This window comes from Equus asinus, chromosome X, assembly GCF_041296235.1.
Source record: "Equus asinus isolate D_3611 breed Donkey chromosome X, EquAss-T2T_v2, whole genome shotgun sequence".
Lineage (NCBI taxonomy): Eukaryota > Metazoa > Chordata > Mammalia > Perissodactyla > Equidae > Equus > Equus asinus.
In genome coordinates, this window is record NC_091820.1 from 28,483,502 (window position 1) to 28,499,468 (window position 15,967).

At 38.6% G+C, this 15,967-nt stretch overlaps 1 pseudogene; it reads right to left on the bottom strand.

The window, feature by feature from the left end:
* Positions 1-14,389: 14,389 nt before the first annotated feature.
* On the bottom strand, positions 14,390-15,411 carry LOC139042781 (poly(A) polymerase alpha pseudogene; annotated as a pseudogene).
* Between the last annotated feature and the right edge of the window lie 556 nt (positions 15,412-15,967).

Consider the following 15,967-nt stretch of genomic DNA (forward strand, 5'->3'; position numbering starts at 1 on the left):
ACTATTTGAGAAAACAATATTAGACAACGTCTTTACAGAGAGTTACAAACCCAAAATTTAATAACATAGTAGACATGTTTTGATAAAATATTTTCAGCTATTGTATGCTATGAAGTAGAAGGAAATATAAGAAGCCATACTTTCTCTTAAGCATGTTATATATTTGTGAGTCATATGAGACAACTGTTATCTTTAGTTATATAGGTAAATACGAAAATAGTTAAGGTACATCAAATATTGAAATAACAGTTCGAGTAGAATAGAATCCTGGCTGGCAGGGCAGGGTTAATTGATAAATGAATCCCAGAAATCAGTCATTATGTCAATTCAGAGAAGAAATGTCCTTTTCCAGTTGTAAAAAGCAGTGTCTTAACATAGAGAATAGATAGAACTTAAATTTAATAAATGGAAGGGGTTTATTAATCAGGATTATACTTGGCGGCTAGCTAAAGAAAACCCTCCAAACAGTGGCTCATGCACACACAAAGTCTAGGAACAGGCAATCCATGTTACTGGGAGGCTCAATATTCTTTTCAAGCACCCAAGCTCCTTTGGTCTTCCTGTGTATGGCTTTTGCCCTTATGCGCACAAGATGGCTGTTGCACTTCCAGCCATCACGTCTCCCCATTTTCCATGTAGGAGGACAGGAAAAGTATAAAATAAAAAGGGAAAGGTTCTTCTCATGATGATTTGCATTTTTATTTTTTGATGATAACCTTCCCCAAGGACTTTTGTGTGGGACTTGTCACACGGCCACCTCTAACTGCAAGTGTGGCTAAGAAGTCAAGGATTTCCCTTTCTAGCTTCAACAGTAGAGGAAAGTGAGAGAGTTGGTATAGTTGTTGAGTGAGCCAACATATAGGATCTGCCTCAAGGGTAAGTCATCCCAGCACATAATCTGCAAGTCTGAACTACAGAGGAAGGAAAGCACAAGGTATACTGTAGGGGGCAGTAACTAAACCTTGTTGGTTGAAATGTAGGAAATACTAAAAGAATAGTTAGGGAAAATACTACAAAGATGGTTGGGGCCTGTACTAGGTTGAATAGTGTACCCTCAAAATTCATGACTGCCTAGAACCCCAGAATGTGACCTCAGAGCATGGCCCTACAGACACCTTGATTTTGGACTTTGGGCATTCAGATCCATGGGAGAATACATTTCTGTTGTTTTAAGCCCCCCGGTTTACGGTACTTTGTTATGGCAGCCCCAGGAAACTAATACCGGGCCCTATTGTGAAGTTCATGGATGATCAGATTTAGAATGGAGTCATTATGTTATTGACCAATATCTCAAAAGTGTTCTTGAGTGTCCTTCAAGATGTTGGACGATGTTCTGCAAAAAATGATTCTCATGAATTAATTTGAGAATTACTTCATATCTTAGCTCTAACTTGGAAATTCACATGGAGTTTTCGGGATACCAAAGTTTCTGGAAGGTAGAGAAACTGGCTTTATTTACTCTGTTCAACTCTATTTCTCACGTACATTTGGTCACAGATTCCTTTTTTCATCAAAGACCATGTAACATGTCCAGAGACATATACGTTCTGAGGATCTTGGGTGAGACATGCTAATGTAGGGAATGACGAGTACCCGAACCAGTGTCATGTTTAGGAAATAGAATCCAGCAGATATGTGTAAGATAGAGTGGAAAGGAGAGGAGCTGGAGGCAGGAAGAGCAAAATACAAACGGGGGGATGGTGATGAGAAAAAGATCAATGGTAAAGAGATAACCAAGGGAGAATGCACAAGGCATGGAGACATTGCTAGACAACTCTCTTCTATTTACAAAACAGCAACTACAGTATTAAATAGACCTTTTTACATGTAAAATTTCTTTTGTCAAATTTTGGACTAGTGTTCACTACAGCACTGTAGGAGTTTCATTATTTTCTTATTTATTTATTTTGGTTTGTTTATTTTATCTGGATGTGTATAAATATATTTTCCTATATCACTTGAATGTGGTATTTCTCATTGTACATGCTCAAGAATTTAGCCAGTGGTTTGATCCCCAAAAAGCAGATGAAGGGCATGAAGAAGAAAAGGATCTACAATGAAAACATAGTCTTAAATTCCTCTAATCTAATTTCTGACCGGTGGCTAAGGAGGTATCAACCTCTGAGGAGTCGCTCCCCTCTCCTCCATTCCACCCCACCTGCCCAAGCTGAGCTAGGGCTGTCTGGACTTCTTACCTCCAGGAGAGGCCAGTGAGAATTTTTCCTCATCTCAGTTTCTGGAAGTGCTTATTACATTCCATGGATCTGCAACTGCAGAATTTAGATCAAGTTTCCACCAAGAGACCGGAGAGGAGGAAAATGCCACATATGGTTGGAAATTTGGAAATTTCCAAATTTGGAAAACCGGAGTTTTCCACTGATAGGTGGCATTCATTAAAGCTAGATTTAGTATCAGTAAATTAGTTTGAAAGGTTTATCTAAAAACATGTCATAAACTCCTTCCTACTATATCCCTTACTTAGACTGTGTCTAAAATCAGTAACAATATTCTAGGCTTTGATGACAGGCAATTCTCTGGAACCTTTGCCGCCACTCCCCCGAACAATTCTACGCCACGGTGCTCACTCCAGCTTGAGTGCCGTAGATTTGTTCTGTTCCTACTTGAGGGCGAAACTGAACAAGAAATGGCAGCTGCATTTTAAATTGAGGTAACATTTAGAATGATTTAAGAAGCTTGATTAATGAGAACACAGACTTTTAAGATTCAGTCATTAGGAGGCTTGTTTTTACCTGTTTCATGTTTGAAACAAGTTCTAAATAATGTTCCATCAACCTGTTATAAAGCATTTATAAATGGCATTGCATAGAATTATTTACACTTCTCTTGAACATGATAAAACACTTCTTATAATAAATTATTATGTAAACGGCAGTGCTATTAATCATTCATTAAATGTTAATAACATTTCTCAATGTTTATTTCCTTTAAGATGGCAAGAAAAATAGGTATTTCATATTGAAAAATATCAACTGAAACAAAGATTTTATTTTTTTCCAGATTTGACTCTAGACTGAAACAGATTTTTACCTTTTAAAAAATCTAGGGACTGGCCCCGTGGCCGAGTGGTTAAGTTTGCGCGCTCCACTTCAGCTGCCAAGGGTTTCACTGGTTCGGATCCCCGGCGCGGACATGGCACCACTCATCAGGCCATGCTGAGGCATCGTCCCATATAGCACAACCAGAGGCGCTCACAGCTAGAATCTACAACTGTACTGGGGGCGCTTTGGGGAGAGAAGAAGAAGAAAAACAAAAAGGAAGATCAGCAATAGATGTTAGCTCAGGTGCCAATCTTTAAAAAAGAGAAAAAATTCTAGTTACTGATGGTAACTAGACTTATTGTGGTGATCACTTTGTAGTGTATACAAATATCAAATTATTACACTATACATCTGAAACTAATATAACATATATATCAATTTTACCTCAGTAAAAATATTCTAATTATTGACATTAATGAAGATGAAAAGATCATGTTTGCGTTTTTATAAGACACCCAGTCTCTACAGTAAAGAAGAGCTCTGTGAGAATATAAGGAAAAAACTTAAAATTGGATCGTGCATCATAATTTTAAACATTCTTAGTATTTCCTAAGGAAAGTATCTCTAAATATTTCCTCACATTCGTATTTAATATATTTGTGCAATCTTCTGGTGATGATCAGTTAAGTTGGAAATATTCCAATTAATAGGTCCTGATAGCATCAAAATAATTTGGTATTTCCACACAGAATCACTAGCTGGCATTCTTTACATCGTATGGAGTGCTGCAAAATCAAAACTGAGCCACACTAGTAAATGGAGATGGGGTGATTTTGCATAATGACCATTCTGTTAATCAGCTAATCCCAATAGACCAGAATAGGTGGTAAACAAAATTAGCACTTAGACTTTTGAGGGGATGGGGAATATCGTGTTGGGAATCCATATCTGATATGGTAGGTGTGGATCTAGGGTACGCAATATTGGAGTCTGACAGTGTATTCCAAAAAGGTTGTCCTGCAGAACCTTCCTTCAGAGACTGGGCCTTACTTATGTCAATGCTTGGGATGTGTTAAGTCCTTAGACTAGAAAGAAGAACTTAGAAAGAAAGTCAAATTTGGGTCAAAAAGAGCAAAAGAACCTCATTTTGGACTTTGCTTTGTTGAGTTTAGACCTTTAGCAATCTAGAATTATGCATGGGCTCTTTTTCTTGACAGATATTCAAGTTTTGCTTCATGGAAATGTGTCGTGAGTTTCATAGAGAGGCTTTTCAGTAAAGTCAAGTCAAGTCCTCAAATCGAAAACAGGCAAACTGCACCTTGTAAGTCAGAGTATCTAGGTTTGTGTTTCCCTCTGTGTTTATTTCCATTTGGTTACCCTCTAACTCTGGTCTTTTCAAAGCTCTGTTCTGTGGAAAAGTCTAGGCGTTCGAAAGACCCTCCTCCAGAAGGTAGGCCCTAGGATCCCTGATTCTGCTTTATCTGGAGAAGCTCCGTGTTGATTGAAATTTTTTAAAAATGACAAATTGAAACCACTACTTTAACCTTTAATAAAGTCAGCAGAGCTGTAATATATTCAGAGATGAGTTTTGTGGCTATTAGGGAGTTTCCCTACTCGTCTCTCTTCCAATCTCCGTTTCCACCCCTGGCCAATATGGTGGTCTCTATAGTAACTAGCAAGAAACACAAACAGAAAATAAATTTCAAAAAGTATTTTGGAATTTTGATGTAGAATGGTGATTTCCCTCTGGGAAATTCTCATTTCATTATTATTGGATGCTTTATTTTAATAAGAAGGTCATGGTTTTCTTCCCTAACCTAAGTTGTTTTTCTAAGAGTTGCAGACATCGTTGACAAAATAAGTTGGAAGTATGGAGAGGTGAAGTGAGATTTACAATACATTAATTCTGGATTAATATAACTGTAGATTTAGTTCCTTAAAGTAGAAATCTGTGATTGGAAAAGCTGTCATTTGAAATACCTTCAGATGAGCACAGACCCAATTGATTGGTAAAATATGCCCAGGACTTCAAAGTATCTTTATTTTTTTATTTACTTTTTATTATTTTTTTTTTAAGAAGATTAGCCCTGAGCTAACTACTGCCAATCTTTCTCTTTTTGCTGAGGAAGACTGGCCCTGGGCTAACATCCATGCCCATCTTCCTCTACTTTATATGTGGGACACCTACCACAGCATAGTGTGCCAGGTGGTGCCATGTCCACACCTTGGATCTGAACCAGCGAACCCTGGGCCGCTGAGAAGCGGAACGTGCAAACTTAACCACTGTGCCACCGGGCCGGCCCCCCAACTTTTCTTTTTTGTGGACTTAAAATATCAAATTAGAGGCCGGCCCCGTGGCCAAGTGGTTAAGTTCACACACTCTACTTCGGCGGCCCAGGGTTTCACGGGTTCAAATCCTGGGCGTGGACATGGCACTGCTCATCAAGCCATGCTGAGGCGGCATCCCACATGCCACAACTAGAAGGACCCACAACTAAAAATATACAACTATGTACCGGGGGTCTTTGAGGAGAAAAAGGAAAAAAAAAAAATCTTAAAAGAAAAAAGAATGGTGAGTTAAACCAGTCTTCAATCAAATAACAGCTTTGTGCATAAGAAAAATGAGAACATCATAAAGTAACAAATCATTCAAAAGGGGCAGATCACCAAAATGGAATTAACAGAGTATAAGTTTCCTAAATATTAGAATTGTTGTCTAGTTTCTACTACCACCTGAGACAGCTTTTCTTCATTATGCCTCCTGGAGCGACTGTGAAAAATGAAGGAATTGGACATTGTTATCTCTAAAGTTTCACCTTGTGACATATTACTGTATTCTATCAATTCTAAGATGCACACTTCCCACATTTTAACTTCTCTGAAATCAGAATGTGTCTGTATCTTACAGCCACCATTGTCCAGCTAGCACTGATGTCGTACTTCTCATTGTCTACCCATATGCACTCTGGTTCATAGCTTTTAATATCATTTCAGTCAAGTTCTGTTACGAAACATGTTGAGTGTCATTGCTTTACAATGTTATCAGTAATTACAATATCATTTGGTTTGAAATATAGAATCACTTGGCCATGCAAATACAGCAGTAGGGCACAAATTTGATGCTATTAAAGCAAATATTTATCTTTGGGGGACTAAACACAATTTCATGATTTTGTGCAAAGAACTACAAAAATGTTTCATGAGATCTTAGAGAGATTCTCATCATAAATAGACATTGCTGTTTTAGGTTTTGTTACATTCTTTTGAAATTGCCTAATATACTCCACGTAATGTCACTCTAGGCTGGAGAAATTTCCAAGTCACTTGGAAAGAGAAGAGAAAACTTCAAAGCAAAAGAGGCTAGTGTGACCAGATGATGTGTCATGCCAGACTTTCATTAAAGCAGTATATCATAATTTAATTTGTGACATATTTCTTCCTTGATTGTTTTAATGAGTCTTACAATTGGTAATCTCTTAGTTTTGAAGAAACATTGTATGTGCTTCTAAGCAGCCAAAATTGATTTCCCAAATTTCAGGTATTATCGCACACATTTTACTCACATATATGATTCCGGATCTCTTATACAGCTGACTCTTAAGTTATATAGAGTCCTAAAAAATTGGTTTAAATGCACAACAGATTGGAAAAACAATTCATGCTTTTTTTAGTGGGGAAGAGAAGTTTTACTTTCTACTTTACAATGTCTACATAAAACTAGCTATAGAGTCAATATCACGTCGGATTTCGTACTTGTGATATCACAATGAATTTACAAGCAAACTCTAAACAAAGAGACTGAAATACTATGAATCATTTTGTGAGCTGCACTGACATGTTGGAATCATTAGAAATAAAGATTTTCTGCTGTTAATTCAGTTGTGGTTATCACACACAAAAGTCATGATCAGAGGCTAAATGTAATCTGTGCATCAATAATCTTGATAATTTTTATAACTTTCAATGAGTTTTCAGATTGCAAATGAGAAATCCCAGATTACTCGCCATTTATGAAGTGTCGTCAAATACTATAATGCCAGAGTAAAGTAGGGAGAGTTCTCACCTACATATTAAAAATAAGGCTTAGGTGTTAAACTGGGAAAAACTGCTTTCCAATGCATATATTTTTTAAATAGCCAACTGCAACATTTTCGCAAGAGTTGCTTTTCTGTGCTTTGTGCGTCGGTTACTTTTCTTCATGTATGCAGCAGTGTTTGCAATTATTGGCTATCTTTTACTCCTGATTTCCCTTGTAGAAGATTGATTAGCACAATCAGTCACTGGAAAGCAATTTTCATCACCAAAGGCAGCTTCTTTTCTCTCTTGATTAGCAGCCCTGCTGCAAGTTATTCAGCAGAAAAAGATAATCTGCAAGAACACCACCAGACAAACATTCTGATAAGAAAAAGAGGGTTGAACCTGAATACTGCTGACAGTGTCCCAGGTAGACACAAGATCAGTGAAGCCTTGCTGCCTCACGCTGCTGTGACATTCCTCTTTTATTTGGAGAATTGGGCCTTTAGTACAGGCTTTTGTCTTTTCTCATTTCTGTATGAATCCTTGGGCCTTTAGAATACACATTTGCCTGTGTTCTCTGTGAAGAGAGGGACAATGCCTATCACATGTCAGTATCACAAACTAATGATCCCTAATTTCTATATATATGTTCTGTCACCCACACTAAAAGCAGTGTCTATCTGAAGAAATAAGTCAAACGAAATTCAATTGAACCAGATAATTGTCTGCTTGTTCCTTTAAATTATGTACTATTGTGTAATACATATTAGTTCTCCAGTTTCAACTTAGAGTAAGTTTAGGGAGGAAATATTCACGTCAGCAAAGAAAAAAGACTAAAGGGGAAGTTCAATAATTCTTTCTTCCTAAAGCTTGCTTTACTTTCTCTCCTCAGAAAGAAGAATGCCTGGAGAAGAAGCATGATAGAGTGGAAAAGTTAATACATTTTGAGACCATGCATATTTGGTTAAAATTCCCAGCAGGCCCGCTTGAGAGCTGTGTGGCTTTGAACAAGCCAATTAACATTCCTGAACCTCAGTTCTCTCATCTGTAAAATGAGCACAAAAGTAACTACTTTGTCAGGATTACAGATATTGTATACAAAAAGCCCAACTCAGAGTAGGTTCTCAGTAAATGATAACTGATTTGTTACTTACATGTATATCTATTTATTTATCTTCCTACCTATTTATTTATTTAGATATCTAGAGAGACAGATATAATAACAGAAGACCAAATTGGAGCTGTACTTTCCCGCCTTCACTTGGAGGTGAAAGGTAGAGAATCCTCATTTAAATGTTAAACTCCAGTATGGTTTTAACCCATGTAATACTGAAGCACCAAGTGGCCTGAACAGTGCTGCATTAGATGAAAACACAATTGACTATCTAAAACCAACTGGAGAGCCGTTTAATTTTTAAACTTCAGTCTCTAAAGACATGGTTATGTATGTTTATACTTTTTAACGATCAACACAAATTTAAAGCCTCTTTCTCCTTTTCTCTCTGTCACAATATCACAGGCATAGCAGCAGAATCAGACTTCCCCTCCTTGTACTGAAAGGCTCCCACACTGCAGAACCTAGTCTCCTCCAGCCCGTATCCTCTCTTCCTCCCAGATGTGGTCCAGCCCGTTCTCTGTCCTCACCACTTACTCTCCGCTGTTTCCAGTATAGATCAAATCTATCCATCCTCTATCATCCTTTATCTTGCTGTTTCTCCAATTCTGCCCAACCAAAGGCCCAGGAATGAGCAGATAGAGGTGGACAGGGCAGCAGCTATGAAAACTCTTTAGTTAACTACTCCACCATCACTCTCCCCTCAGGCTACGTGTTGAATATGAATCAAATTCAGAGGGGCCAGTTCCTTTGTTTCCTGTCATTCAGGGTATTGGGAAGAAGATTCCTTGGGTTTTCTTAACTTCTTTTATTATAATTTCCATCAATGTGTTAGCAGAGAGTAAAAAGAAAATTTTATATGTTATAGAAAACCAAGAACTGGTTTGTGATTATAGCACTCACGTGGTGGCAGCCTCTGAAAACGGCATAAAGCGTTTTTGAAGTTGGGACCTGTTTTATTGATTTACAAGGAAAGTTCCACTAAATGAATGTCTGAATGGACTAAGGGTATGGTTAAGAATGGATAATAATCAAGGCCAAAATTTTTTATTTTATAGAAAGCAAAGCTGAAGATTTTTTTTTCTGAAAATTAGGTAATGAATGTTAGGAAAAACTGTACAGGGTCAGACTAATTGTATTTTGTCTTCACCTCCTTTATGCTTGGGGGCATTTCTAGCTAACATTTCCAACCTCGAGAAAAGAAAGGCACAATGTACCAGTCAATTTCCTAAAATACAAAATAAAGCCTACCTCATGCGTCATGTGAATAAGCTATTAAGAGCTGAGCCTGGTTGCAGCATAACTTCCTCCGAATTACCGTGATAATTCAAATGTAAAAGGCTTCACAACAGTTTTGCAAGGAAGGAAATAGACTGGGGGAACAGACCAACCTACACCAAATTTAAACTTACACACTCCCAGCTGCTAGGAAAACACGAAACTGTATCAAAAGGGAAGCAAGGACTGTAGAAAATTTTCTGACTATTAGCACGAGGTTAATGTAGTGTATTTTTGCTGTAAAGAGTAAAATTAATTTTAGCAAATAGTGGCCCTCTATCATTGTTTCTTTATTAATAATGTGTGCAACCAATCCAGTTATTTCTTAAAATGTGTAAATTTAATTAAAAATCACCTATTAAAACTATGATATAGTTACTCACATTCACCAAATGGTTGGCACCAACAGCGTTTTACATGCTGACAGTCCTGCGTATATTGTCTCTCAGCCATCGCAGCAACCCTCGTAGGGAAGATTTATAAAATTAACAGAATGACTAGGACACATATTAAATTACAAGCATTTCAAGTTCCGTAGTTTCAGATTTAGGGAGCCCTGTTCTTCACTGCAGCAGTCGCACATTCAGCTGTATGGAGATGTGTGAATGCAAAGGCAATAGAAATTATACCTGCAATTTTTGGCATCGCCCCATGAAATCACATCGGAATGACCTTACATGGCCTCGATACATGGGAATATAGAATCAGGTGTTCCATGTGATGATCAAATGGGGAAAGGCATTTCAAGTAACTGAGACCTTTACCTACGTGAGAAAGTTCATGTATGTGGTGTCTACTAGGAATTTTACTCTAGAATTCAATGCTCCTAATAGGCACTTCTTCTCTCACTAGACAAATTGGATTTATTTCCTGCCACCTAACTCTTTCCAAGAAAGCTCTGTTATCTTTTATCTACTATGTGTAATATGTTCCCAAGTTCACAACCTCTTCTAGATTTTTGCAAATAAATGCTGTCTCTTATTGTTCTGGGATCTATTCTTCATGAACTACAGGGTGATCGCCTTAAAATGTCAACTGGATCATGCCATCTCCTCCCCGAAACTTTTCAAAGATTTCTCATTATACCTAAAATAATGTCTCGACTCGTTTGGGAGCCGACTTCTGCCTTCCTCAGCAAACTCTTTGCACACCACTGCCCTGCTAATGCCTCCCTGTGCTACTCACTCCTGACCTCCTTTCATTCGCTCAAACACCCAAAGTCCTTACGTCAGGGCTTTGGTACATCTCCCTCCTTGCCCTTTCCGTGCCTGGCTTCTTCTCATCCCTGAGGACATGCTGTACACAGTTGCTTCTCAGAGACACCTTCCTTGAGTTTTCAATTGAAATGAGGTTCCTTGTACATTTAAAAAAGACAAACTTACACTTTATATCGCACTCGTTACGGCTCTTAACTGTGCGTACTTATGTGATCATTTGTTTGTCTCCTCCAGACAAGTAAATATGTAAGTACGTGGGCTTTATCTATTTCACTCAACACAGTATTCTTAGAGCCTAGCACTGTGCCAACATTTCTCGAAATGGATGAATTTATGCTGTCTGAACTCTCCTTTAATCGGACTGGACAAATTCAGTCAATGTATCTGTAAAAAATAAGTATAAATTTCTCCCCTTCCTAAGATCTCCTGTCCATATGGCTTTTGTTTTGCTATTTTTTTGTTCAGGTGGTTATAAGTGGTGGTTATAGAAACAGATATTAGTAAGCACTGAATTGTTTTCTATAATAGAGTAAGAAAATAGTGTCATTGAGGGAATATGGTTCAACTGAGGAGTAGAGAGATTCAGGAAATGTCAAGAGGACAGAGTGTGACTTGGGGTGGTGGAATTGGGGAGAAATCTCCTGTACCTAGATGACCAACGGATTTGAAGGATAAGCATATATAACATGCAATTTAAATTTACTTTGATATATCATGCTCATATATTATTCAATAGAATTCTTCTTTTTTTTTTGAGGAAGATTAGCCCTGAGCTAACATCTGCCACCAATCTTCCTCTTTTTTGCTGAGGAAGACTGGCCCTGAGCTAACATCTGTGCCCATCTTCCTCTACTTTATATGTGGGACGCCTATCACAGCATGGCTTGACAAGCGGTGCCCTGTCTGCACCCAGGATCTGAACCGGTGAACCTCAGGCCTCCGAACTGGAACATGCGCACTTAACCGCTGCGCCACCAGGCTGGCCCCTAGAATTCTTCTTAAAATAATAACCTGTCTGCTTTTGGCTTGGGGCCTCAAGGAGTAGGCTATGTATCTCATATTAGGTTTTCTCTTAGAGTTGAGTGAAAGGAACAATCCTGAGACACAGAGTAAAGGATGAGAATTAACTGGAGGCAGATAATCAGAGCTGGAGTTCTTCCTCCTGCTCTGACACCTCTACCAGGAATTTGCAAAAACCTTTGATGGGACATTGGGCTATCTACAAGGGGTGAGGCCAATATTATCTAGATTTCCTTTCAAGGCCCTAGAGTATGTCCCCAACAAAGAGTTTAGGGTCGTGAAGCTTAAGGGCATCATAAAATTGACCCAGGGTTACAATAAGCTCCAGACACTGATGTTAGTAATATTGTCTAGGAATTATTTGATGATTCACTAACACTGTGGCATCTCTGCCATAAAATATTCCACAATTCCATTAAAATCACATGAAAACATGTATAAAAAGTCATTGAGGCTCTTTATTGCTTTACAGTTTTCCAGGCTCCAGGAAGGCAGGGTTCTGTATCTGTTATAACATTTTGCAACTGTAACTTAAAAAACACTGTATACAATAAGATAGACATAAAATGCTTTTAAGCTATACAGACACGTATATACATACTATATATATATATATGGACATACACATATATATACTTACATGCATATATATATCAAAATATATCTAGTCGAAATGTTATACATTGTTTCCCAAAATAACTTCAAAATGTATAGACAATGAAAACTATCATTAAATGTATCTACAGTAGTCCCTCCTTATCCACGGGGGATATGTTCCAAGACCCCCAGTGGACGCATGAAAGTGACTATCTAAGTGACTAATAGCGGGTAGTGTACACAGTGTGGATCCACTATACAAAGGGATGATTCACCCACCTCCCAGGTGGAGTGGAGCGGAATGCTACTCAGAATGACATGCAATTTAAAACTTATGACTTGTTTCGTTCTGGAATTTTCCATTTAATATTTTCGGTCCACAAATGACTGCAGGTAACTGAGACCACAGAAAGCGAAACTGTGGATAAGGGGGATCTACTGGAACCATTTAAAGTAAAATCAAAATCCTTAGCTCTCTAATATTTGTTCTAAATTAACAGCTCCGGGCTGTTATTTTTATATTCTTAATGTTGCAAATGTTATATACTTGTGTCACAGAACATTAGAAATACTGAGCACAGTTAAATACATTCGCAATCCCAGCTCCTTTAACGCTGAATTTTTAGCTTATTTCATTCCTGATTTTTTCCCCTTAAGCTTGGTGTTGGCTGTTGCTGCTATTTCTTTTTGTTTTTGGCAAGTTTGCGGGTTTTTTAAAAATGTGTTTTCAATGAGGAAATATATCATTTGTTGACAATATAGCTCTTGAAAAATAAAAAGAGTATAGATATTATAAGACGAAGCCAACTCCAGTCATGAGATACTACATACATCATGTGAAAGCAACAATCTGATCTCTAGGTTATGAAAACTAGAATTAAAAAGTCACTACACAGAAAATGTCCACCTTTCCTGCTTGACACAGCTTGGATGCAATTCCACGAAATGTTTAATAAGCTGAATTCTTCCCCATTGTGTAAACAAAATGACAAGACTAAATCTGTCCCTGGCAATTTCAGTCTAAATCCATAATTGCGCGAAACACCAGCCCCTGTGCCTTTCATCCGTTAGTGTGACCATATTTTCTTAGGTGGTGGGAGAGAAGGTAAAGCGACTACAGAGAACAAAAATGTGGGAAGAAAAAATAGTTTATGCTAGACACCATAAGGTAATGGGGAAAAGAAAGCCTCAATTAATGCATCTCCTAAGGGTGTAAAGACTATACTCCAGCTTTGGAAAGTTAATTTAGAAAGAGAGAGGAAAAGTATGAATAATTGCAATTTAACATGAAAAATGCACAGAGAATGGAGCACAGTGGAGGATTCAGAAAACATGTTATTTGGAAGAATCTGTTAGTTATCTGGATTAAGAAAGAGCAACTAAGTTCACCAACATCTGACATCCTTCACACTGCTGGTAACAAACTAGTAATGGTGCTCCTGGCTCTGTACTTCCTAACTAGGACTTCCTAACAAATTCTGACCAGCTCAGTGAGGGAGCTCACCAAATAAACCGAAATTCTTTTCCAGTCTTGTCTAATCTTGTATACTCTATTTTCCTTTTTTAGCATTTAGAAATAACAGGTTGAGTTGGCAGATATTGTTTATGAACCCCTGAAGTTGCTTTGACCAGTGAAATCTCCGTTTTATTGACTCCTTGATAACAGAAATAGGATTTACAGGGAGACGGGGATATTGGAAAGTTCTGTACTAGATGTTATCTGAGAGGCCAACGGAGAAGCCCCTTAGTTTCTAGTTGAGTTGTATTTTTCTCCATATAAAGTTGTTCCTTTATTTCTGTTTTCGTTACCGACCCAAGGTGGGTTCTCTTCCTGGCAAGGTAAAATCAGACTCTCCACCAGAGGTAGGTGTCACACAAAGCAGAGCTTATTTGCAGCAAATAGAAGGCCACGAGAAAGCATTTCCAAAGTCGTGGCTGTCTCCAGCATGGGAAAGCACGGTCCTTTTATCTGGGATGGGGAATGAATATTCAAAAGGGAGAGGTGGGTATTCACTTGCGCAGGCTCAGCTGGCATCTCTCTGCTCATCTGCTCTGGTGCTGCTATGGCTGTGAGGCTGGGTCTGGTTCAGGGTAGTTGTTGATTACATCTCTTAAGATAACAAGAAAAAACCAATTTGGAGAAACAGTTAAATGCTTCCAAAACCTCCCTTGAGTTTCTGGGGGTAATTAGGCAGTGACATTTCCTCATGCCCACTCCAAACAAGACCATTAGCATCTTTGCTTGTTTTATTCTCTTCTGCTTTGGTTTACTTGGGATGCTCTTTTTTTTTTTTTTGAGGAAGATTAGCCCTGAGCTAACATCTACTGCCAGTTCTTCTCTTTTTGCTGAGGAAGACTGGCCCCCGGCTAACATCTGTGCCCATCTTCCTCTACTTTGTGTGTGGGACGCCTGCTACAGCATGGCTTGACAAGCGATGTGTAGGTCCGCACCCAGGAACCGAACTGGCGAACCCTCGGCCACCAAAGTGGAAAGTGAACTTAACCACTGCACCACCAGGCTGGCCCCAGGATGCTCTTCTTTATGAGGTGAGGATGTCCTCTTGACTCCTGCTATAGGATTACGTCATTTTATTGGTACATTCCCTGAAGTTCTAAGTGGTTGCTTTACCAGACATGCTGAAGAATGGACTCTAGAGAATGCAGGCTTTGGTGGTGGAGAAACGATGGGTTGTGTGGCAGTTTGAGGAATGCTTACATTCGATGTACTCCCTGAACTTTCACTGGAATTTACCTGTGGTACAGAAGCTTCAGTAGCCTATATGTTGGTCGCACATGTTGTCGTTACAACTGGCACAGGACTGTTTCTGTCCCTAAAGCTGTCAGAACAGTTCAATGGACCAATCCTCAGAGCACTAGTAGATGAGGGCACAGGCATGCAGTTATCACTGTCCATCCTTAAGTAGATGGATGTCACTCTGCCACTCAGAGATGTCAGTCACACACCTTCTGTTGGATTTTGCCTTTTCTGAAGCACATGATGAGGTAGTAGTTGAAGCTGATTCATTTTTACATGCACTGCAGCAATTTTCACATAAACTTCCAACATTTTGCTGCTTATTGCTTGCCTGTAAGCTGTATATGTGAAAGACTGAATGTCATAGGGGAGATTAACATTGAGGTTATCAGAGTTTTTTGTTTTTTTAAACATTAAGTCAAATTACCTATATTGTATGAAATTCTTCCTTCTTCTTTTTCATCCTCTTCCTTTTAATTCTTACTGCAGATCAGTTCTCTCCCTGCCCCTGGATGAAATCCTTGACATGCCCCCTATTTTTTCCAGTCCCTCTTAAAAAAAAAAATTAATCTCTTTAAAGCATTGACAAGTTCAATTTCATCTCATAATGACTTAACTCCAGTCTACTCTAGTGTTATTTTAAATGTCAAACTTATTCAGAGTTAAGCATTTCTCCTCCCTAAGCACAGACGTTCTTGAGCACTGGAAGCCCACAGTGGGTGGTGGGGGGCAGGGGAGGGATAGGACAGGCACTTGCTTTTTCTCTTGGTTGTTTGCTAATTACTATACAGCTGACCCCAGGGCATTGGTGAAAAGGGCATACATTTAAGTGGCTGCTTCATTTGGAATCTGTTGTTGAGGCATTCTGGTAATAATATCTTTCCAATGAGGCCTCTTTCCTTCCCAAGCGGTGCATTTACAGTGTTCTTAGCAATTTTCCTATTGGAGACCTCCCACTTCAACTCCTTGG